General features: G+C 51.2%; 1 pseudogene across 1 annotated transcript; it reads right to left on the reverse strand.

Moving 5' to 3' along the window:
* Positions 1-450: 450 nt before the first annotated feature.
* LOC311202435 (olfactory receptor 14J1-like) lies at positions 451-1,374 on the reverse strand (annotated as a pseudogene). Its single transcript has one exon. The product of its transcript is annotated as an olfactory receptor 14J1-like (transcript).
* Positions 1,375-8,626: the final 7,252 nt, after the last annotated feature.

Consider the following 8,626-nt stretch of genomic DNA (forward strand, 5'->3'; position numbering starts at 1 on the left):
GTTCTCACCTGGGCAAGGAGGAGAAAGACTTCTCTTGACCTACTGAACACACCCCTTCTAATACACCCCAGGGTGCCATTGGCCTTCATAGCCAGGAGAGCACATTGCTGGCTCATGCTCATCCCGCAGCAAATGAAGGGGGTCAACTTTCAGAGGAGATTCTCTCCAAACCAACTTTTGTTCAGATAGATAGAAAGGTCACTTAACAACACACTAAAATTCTGAGAGAATCATTTATTAGACATCTGAAAGATGGGAAGTTTTCCAAGTCTCGGAAGACACTGGAGAGCTGAGCAGCATCGAAATGACCAAAGAGCAAGCAGAGGTAAGGAGAAGTGCATACATGTATCTAGGCTACTGAGAAGACAAAACGACCACCAAAATTCGTACTATATACAGACTGGTCCTAATGTGAGTTCCATGGCCAGTGATATGCCAAAGATGAGCTGCTTAGAAACATCCAGTCCTCAGTTTCCACACAGCATCCTTGAGCTCCTGGTTCCTCATGCTGTAGATGAGGGGGTTCGCTGCTGGTGGAACAACAGAGTAAAGAAATGTCAATACCAGGTCCAGAAATAGGGAGGAGAGGAAGGGGGGCTTCAGGTAGGCAAAGAAGGCAGTGCTGAGGAAAAAGGAGACCACGGCCAGGTGAGGGAGGCAGGTGGAAAAGGCTTTGTGCCGTCCCTGCTGCGAGGGGATCCTCAGCACAGCCCTGAAGATCTGCACATAGGACACCACAATGAACACAAAACACCGAGTAGCAAAAGAGGCACTGACCACAAGGACTCCAGTTTCCCTGAGGTAGGCATCTGAGCAGGAGAGCTTGAGGATCTGGGGGATTTCACAGAAGAACTGCTCAAGGGCATTGCCATGGCAGAGGGGAAGTGAAAATGTGTTCGCTGTGTGCAGCAGAGAATAGAGAAACCCACTGCCCCAGGCAGCTGCTGCCATGTGGACACAAGCTCTGCTGCCCAGGAGGGTCCCGTAGTGCAGGGGGTGGCAGATGGCAACGTAGCGGTCATAGGCCATGACAGTGAGAAGACAGACTTCTGTTGAGATCAAGCATACAAAGAAAAATAGTTGAGCCACACATCCTGTGTAGGAAATGGCCCTGGTGTCCCACAAGGAATTGGCCATGGATTTGGGAATAGTGGTGGAGATGTAGCCAAGGTCAACAATAGAGAGGTTGAGGAGGAAGAATTACATGGGGGTGTGGAGTTGGTGGTCACAGGCTATGGTGATGATGATGAGACCATTTCCAAGAAAAGCAGCCAGGTAGATGCCCAGGAAGAGGCAGAAGTGCAGGAGCTGCAGCTCCCGTGTGTCTGCAAAGGGCAGGAGGAGGAACTGGCTGATGGAGCTGCTGTTGGACATCTGCTGCTGCCAAGTGTGGAGACCTGTCCAAGGAGGAAAAGGCACAGTGAGAAGTTAGGGAACACTTCTCGGATGAAAACATCTTCCAACTCTTAGGGAACACCCTCAGATTGACTCTGTATTCAGGGGAGTTTTGTCAGGTCCCTTTTGGAGCTCTGCTTTGTGCTGGCTTGAGCGTGCCACTGCTGGGAGGAGGGTTGGCTGTGGGCTCATGAGAATTCAGTGCTGCCTGGCAGCAGTCAGTAAATAGAAGGATGGCCTGATCTCAGAATAAAGCCCTTTTTGATAGGAATGAGCTTTTCAGCACTGTCACTCCAATTTCACCCAAGGGCAGAGCAGAGCGTTGGAGCTTTGATTTTCTCCTGACTGAGAGCCGGGGAATCCAGTCTCACAGGGCAGAGCTCCAAAGCCCTCCTGCAGTCTCATCCCACCCAAGGAGGATCTCAGCTCCCCGCTCCCAGGCAGGGACACACAGGGCTCAGTGCAGCTGCCCACACACAGGTGATGAGTGGCATTGCCATGGCCTCTGTGCCGAGATGTCTCCTGCATGGGGCTCCTCTCCGGGGCACAAGAGTCCTGTGGAGAGCGGTGTCATTGTGGGAGGCAGCCTGCAGCCCAGCAGGAGCTGCCTGGAAAACCTCAGTCCTACAGATGTCGGTCCTGAAGTTAAGGGTCAGCTCAGTGCCAGCCCCACAAATGGACGTGCTAGAGCCCCAGGAAAAGGTTGGACAAAGGCAGCAAGGACAGGAGATGAAACAGTGAGAAACACTCCAGCCAACGCTGGAGGGACAGGGACAGACAGACAGGCACTCAGGGGATTCTCCTCACTGGGGATTGGGCTGCCAAGGAGAAGACTCAGCCTGAAAACCTGGAATTGTGAGTGTAAAGTCTGTGGTGGGTGGCAGAAACCAGGGGGTCACTAAGGGAAAGTGTCAGCACTGTGGAGGATGTGAAGGAGGTCCCAAACTCCACAGCCAGGGCATTTCTGGGATCAGATCCTTCTCCCTCCCTGACAGTGTCTCTGCTGCCTGGAGCTGTCCCTGCAGGTGCTTCTCTTTGCCCATCTCACATCCTGCTCTGTGCTCACAGACCTCATCCAACCTGCCCTGTGCTCAGCTCTGCTCTGCAGACCCCTCCTGCCATCAGGGCACTGCCCCAGGGAACCTCTGTGTGTGCAGGGCTCAGACCAGGCTCAAACAGCTTCATGAGAATCAAGTTTTCACTGCATATTCTCAAGGGGAGAAATAAGTTCTCATCTACCACACTCAGCACAGCCCACAGGAGAGGAAAAGTCAAAGCAAAGACTCTGCCTTTGGAGAAATATTCTCTTTGGCATTTCTCAAGGATCAGCTCTGGCTGGGAGCAAAGCTGACCCAGGCAGCACTTTCTTACGGCAGAAGGACCTTATGTTGCCCTTCCCTGGGTCACTGCTTCAACCCAGAGCTGCTGTCTATATCCCTGTGGAAAGCCCAGCAGGCAGGCTGAGTGCTGACCCTGGCAGCAGCAGAGTCCCTGCCCCAGCACACAGACCCCGGGTCACAAGGACCCTGCTCACAAGGACAGCCCTGGGCACCCCTCAACCATGCCCAGGAGAAGACAGCTGTCCTGCCCTGTCCTTCTGATGGGGCAGAAGGGAATCCCTTCCAAGCAGCACCTTCTGGTCCTATAGAGAATCTATCTTCCTGACAGACCCCACACACTGTCCCATGTCCCAGCTTTAGGAGATCCCTCCAGGAACAGAACCTGCATTGCCCTGCACCCACAGACATACCAGGGACATACTCACAGGTAGAGTGCTGAGGATATTTCTCCTCCAGTGAGCTCTCAGCATCTGTCAGCTCTCTCAGCCTCTCAGGTCTCCCCTTGATGCCTACAGGCAGTGTCCCCAGCCCTGTGTGAATGGCAGAGGAGCTGCTCTGTGGCAGAACTGTCCCTCATCATTGCTGTAATGTTTCATCAGCTTCCACTGTCCCAGGAGTCCAGCCCAGCTACAGCAGAGGAGCAGGTGAAGGTGTCATGTACCCCTCGGCTCCTCTGAGGTATTCCTGAAACTCCAGGGAACCAACTTGGAAAGACACTGAAGTCCTCCCTGCCATTTGCTCTCTAGTCTGGGGAGAAATCCTTCTGTCCAGCAGAGTCGTTTCTCCTAGTCAAGCATCAGCTGGGCAGAAGAATCACTTTTCCTTGTCTCCACATGAGGCAGGACCCCCAGAAGATGATGGGAAGGGGACTCTTTCCCCTTGGGGAGGGGATGCAGCTTGGGCACAGGGCTGCCTCAAGCCAACCAAAGCTGGGATTCCTCTTCCCACCGTTCCAGTGGGCACAAAAGAGGCACCTGCTTCCTGGGAGCTGCTGGTCCCAGCTCTCATTTGAATTAATGGGGGGTGGAGGCCAAGAAGGAGGTGTTCAAACACCAACACCCAGTGAAACCTGAGGGGCCAGAGGTGCTCCAGAGACGTGCAGGGAGATCCAAGGTCAAGGAGTCACAGAACGTTAGGAGTTGGAAGGGACCTCAAAAGATCATCTAGTCCAACCCCCCTGCCAGAGCAGGATCACCTGGACTAAACCACACAGGAACACATCCAGGTGGGTGTGAATGTCTCCAGAGGAGGAGACTCCACAACCTCTCTGGGCAGCCTGTCCCAGGGCTCTGGCACCCTCACAGTGAAAGAGTTTCTCCTGATATTCACATGGAACTTCCTCTGCTCCAGCTTTTGCCCATTGACCCAAATAAGGCCACCCCTCAGTCTCCTCTTCTCCAAGCTAACGAGGCCCAGCTCCCTCAGCTCAGAGGAACTGGCCAGCATTGCCCCTCTGCAGAAAGAGGACAAGCTCAGAGGACATTGGGACAGGCTCCTGGAATGGCTGCATGTGAAACGTGGCCAGGCAGGATCCAAGGATTCCCACAGGGAGGCACATGCCAGGGGGTGGCCTGTCACTGGGAAGCTTGCCCCACCTGGCTCTGGGCCTGTGAACAATGCTGCCTGCGGTGAGAGCAGCACCCCATGGAAGAGACCCCCCTCCAGCTGAGAGAGAAAAAGACCCTTTGGGAGGCCTGGCACATCGACTCTATTGGAGCCCTTGGGAAGGTGGAGGGGAAAAAAGAGTATTAGTGGGAGTGGAAATCATTCCTGGCCTAGTCCAAGCCCAGGCATTTCCAGGAGCAGTAGGAGAACATCCAGGGCGGGCCCTGACCAATTGGTTTTTCTTTCTGCCAACCCCCAGTCTGCTCAGTCAGACCAGGGCAGTCATTTCACTGCTGCCAAGGGGCAGGACTGGGCCAAGGAAGGAGGAGGCAGGTGGATATTTCACACCCCATATTACCCCCAAGCTAATGGGATAGTGGGGGAACTAATGGGCTTTTGAAAGGGTTTTTAAAAGCTCACAAGCCACACTGGGCAGAACGTCTCTGGGATGCAGTTCCCCGAGTCAATGATTGCTGGGAAAGAAATGAATGTCCTGACTCAATGCCTTTTGTCCCAAACCCCTAGCTTTAAACTCAAACCCCCACACTCCCAGCAACCCAGAAAAGCCAGTTTTCTCTGCTGTTCTGACAGTCTTGGTAGAAATGCCGACCATTGGGACCATTCCCCTCGTACTGGCTGAGCCCCTCAACAAATATGCTTGGAAAGCAAGAGATGCCAATGGAAAGGAACACAAAGTCAATACAAAGTGGATTATTCCATCCTTCTAATAACAATCTAATTCCGGTTCCTTAAAACAAACCAAGTCCATTTTTCTTTCTTCTTTCCTTTCCAGATGGAATCTCTGACACCTGCTTGAAGGAATAGATGAAGCTGTTAATTGTCTGTATAGTTTAGTTAATAACTGCTTTCTTAATATTTATAGGACGTTTAGCAGACTATCACAAACATTGTTTTGGTCGACCATTCTCAACACCTTTAATATCTGGGGAAACTTTTGTGCCCCCCTCTTCAGCCTGGGGTGGAAAAATGGATTTATAACTTTAGGCCAGCAGGTGCCCAATGCTTTTAACCTGACAAATTCTATTGGAATGAGGAAACAAAACCATGGAAAAACACAGTTCCAGAGAAGGGGGAATATTGTCTTAATCAGAAGGACGACAATGGAGGTTTTGTGGGTTGTAGTATGTGTGATTGGACCTTCAGGTGTGGAAATCCTTGTATCTTCCCTGGGTGTCGACCATTAACTGTTCAACTTATAATCACTCTTCCTGTCGAAGGTGGCATGTTACAGTGTATGTTGAGCAACACCACTGATGAGCAAGACTCATCCCTCCATGGCTAAATTGGGCATGGGTCAATGAAACTGGTGATAAAACCCAATTTGATAGCTTTTGGCCTAATACCAATCTTATGGGAGTTGAGATATGGAGGGAATCCAAGCCTCTGGTTTGTGGCATAACCTGGTTGGCATAACCAACCAGGAAGTTACCATTCAGTGTAACTATAGGAATCAGGTAGGAGCACAGAGATGCAATCTTTGGATTAATGGAATAAAATCAAATAATCGAATTAAGCATCCTTTGGGCTTATAAAACAACACCATCTATTTTGGAACTCCCTGTAGATCCAAATTAAGGTACAAAGGGAATGGACCATTTGGCTTTAAAAGGTCATTACTGGAATTGTGGCCACCATGCTTATTGAAAATGACCAAATAATTGGAGCAGAGCATGTTACACAGCTTATATACACCCCTTCTTTTTGTTGTTGTTGTTGTTGTTGTTGTTGTTGTTGTTGTTGCCGGACCAAAGTGGAAACAGTTTGGGAATTAAGGTCTATGACAAACTCAGTCGATATCGAGGGTCCATTGGTGTTTCCATAGCAGGTCATTGTGAAGTGTCGGGGTCACAAAGACCAAGAGATACTGCATTAGGAATGGATGGAAGTGAACTGTGTTACTACAGCTTAGACAAACTAGGAGGAAAAAAACCAACAACTAGAAAAGCTACTAAATACGCGCTGGTCCTAATGTGATTTACATGGCCAGCTCTGTGCAGAACAGGATGAGCAGTTTATTGCTGCTTAGAAACATCCAGTCCTCAATTACCAGACGGCATCCTTGAGCTCCTGGTTCCTCATGCTGTAGATGAAAGGGGTTGACAGCTGGTGGAAACTCTGGGTAAAGAAATGTCATTACCAGGTCCAGAAGATAGGCAAACACATCATTTTGAGGATAGTGTTGTGGTGCAAGAAGTCACTGGGTGGATGTGTGGATGAGCTGGTGGATTTGTGCTTGTGGGAACAGCTGGCAAGGTGTGTGAGACAGCAGTACAGGCAGGGACATCGTGGGGTGGGAATGAGGTGGAAAAGCGTGTTGTGTCCCTTCAGCCTACAAGGAAACATGCCCAGGCGTGAGGCAGTGTGGGATGGGCTGTGGTGCAGATGGCCAAGGGTGCCAGCCAGGCTGAAAGGGCCTGATACGTCTTTGCCCCCTTGGCTGTTGCTGCTGGCCCTGCCACAGGGGCCTCAGGGAAGACACATTGTCCTCATGGCCATGGAGCATGGCTGACTCCTTGCACCCACCCAAGGGGAGGTCACCATGTGGCATACCCCTGTCCTTCCCTTGGCATCACACTCCCCACATCCCAAGGAAGAGCCCTGAGACACAGCTGAGGGTCAGGATCTCCCTGCCCAGGGGCTGGGAGTCAGTGCTTGGCATTTCTGCTTCATCAGACCAAGCCAGGGTGTCCTCAGCATCAGAGCTGCCTGTGCTTTGCCTGGGTTTGTCCTCATGGCCTCCAGTTGTCTGCTCTAACAAGCCACTGGGGAGGCTTTGTCAGTAATGGTTCCCAGTGGGGCCTGTTAGTGCTTCAAGGTACTTTGGGCATTACTCCTGACTTGAACTTCTGGAGAGGTTTCTTCACTGTCCTCCTGGTATCTGAGGTCTCTGCACTCTACTAGAGACACCATGGGGCTCATTAGCATCCAGAAAGCCCTTACAAGCATGGCTCTTCATGTAATTTTCTTTCAAAAATTAAGACTTGTATAAGTACTTGGAGAGGTTTCAGTTGGGTGATGAAAAAATGAAAGTAATTTCACAATGGAGGACTTTTTCATAGAAAACATAATGTTTGTCATTTTTCAGTTCATGGAAGATGTTTTAGCAGCATTTTACAATGGATGCTGGCCCAGAGTTCTCCTAAAGAGTTCTGGACAGGCAGGAAAAGCAGTCTCTTGAGATCCAACCCTGTCTGGTGAACCTTGATCTCCCCCAAGCCCAGTAGTTCTCTCCCTGGCCTCCTGGGACTCCCAACACTTTTCCTCACGTCATCTGTGCTCACAGGCACAGGCAGATTTCTCTGACAACAAACAACAGTTACACATGATCCAGTTTAATGCGGATGACACCAAGCAGAGTGGTGTGGTCGACACCCCAGAAGGAAAGGAACCCATCCAGAGGGATCTTGACAGGCTGGAAAGATGGGCCCAGGGGAACCTCATGAGGTTCAACACTGCCAAGTGTCAGGTGTTGCACTTGGGCTGGAAGAATCCCAGACACAGATACAGACTGGGAGAAGAGCTCCTGGAGAGCTGCCCTGCTGAGAAGGACTTGGGGATTGTGGTGGATGAGAAGCTTGACATGAGCTAGCAGTGTGCTCTTGCAGCTCGTAGGGCCAATGGTATCCTGGGCTCCATCAGCAGAGGGGTGGCAGCAGGGACAGGGAGGTGATTGTCCCTCTCTACTCTGCCCTCGTGAGGCCCCAGCTGGAGTCCTGTGTCCAGATCTGGGGCCCCCAATACAAGAAGGATGTGGAACTGTTGGAGAGGGTTCAGAGGAGCCACAAGGATGATTAGAGGGCTGGAGCACCTGCCCTACAAAGAGAGGCTGAGGGAACTGGGCTGGTTCAGCCTGGAGAAGAGAAGGCTGTGGGGGGACCTCATTGCAGCCTTCCAGTCCCTGAAGGGAGCAGAGGAACAGGAGGGGATTCAACTTTTTAAAAGAGCAGATAATGGCAGGACAAGGGGGAATGGACTAAAGCTAAAGGAGGGAAGGTTTAGATGAGATATTAGGGGGAAGTTTTTTACAGAAAGAGTGGTGAGGGGCTGGAACAGGCTGCCCAGAGAGGTGGTGGATTCCCCATCCCTGGGGGTGTTCAAGGCCAGGTTGGCTGGGGCCCTGGGCAACCTTGTGTAGCTCCAGGCCTGGAGATTGGTGTCCCTGCCTGTGGCAGGGAGGTTGGAACTCTATGATCCTTGGGGTCCCTTCCAACCCAGACCATTCTATGATTCTATGATTCTATGATTAATAACCATGAAATCTCTCC

The sequence above is a fragment of the Gallinula chloropus genome, assembly GCF_964237585.1.
Source record: "Gallinula chloropus genome assembly, chromosome: 30".
Taxonomy (NCBI): domain Eukaryota; kingdom Metazoa; phylum Chordata; class Aves; order Gruiformes; family Rallidae; genus Gallinula; species Gallinula chloropus.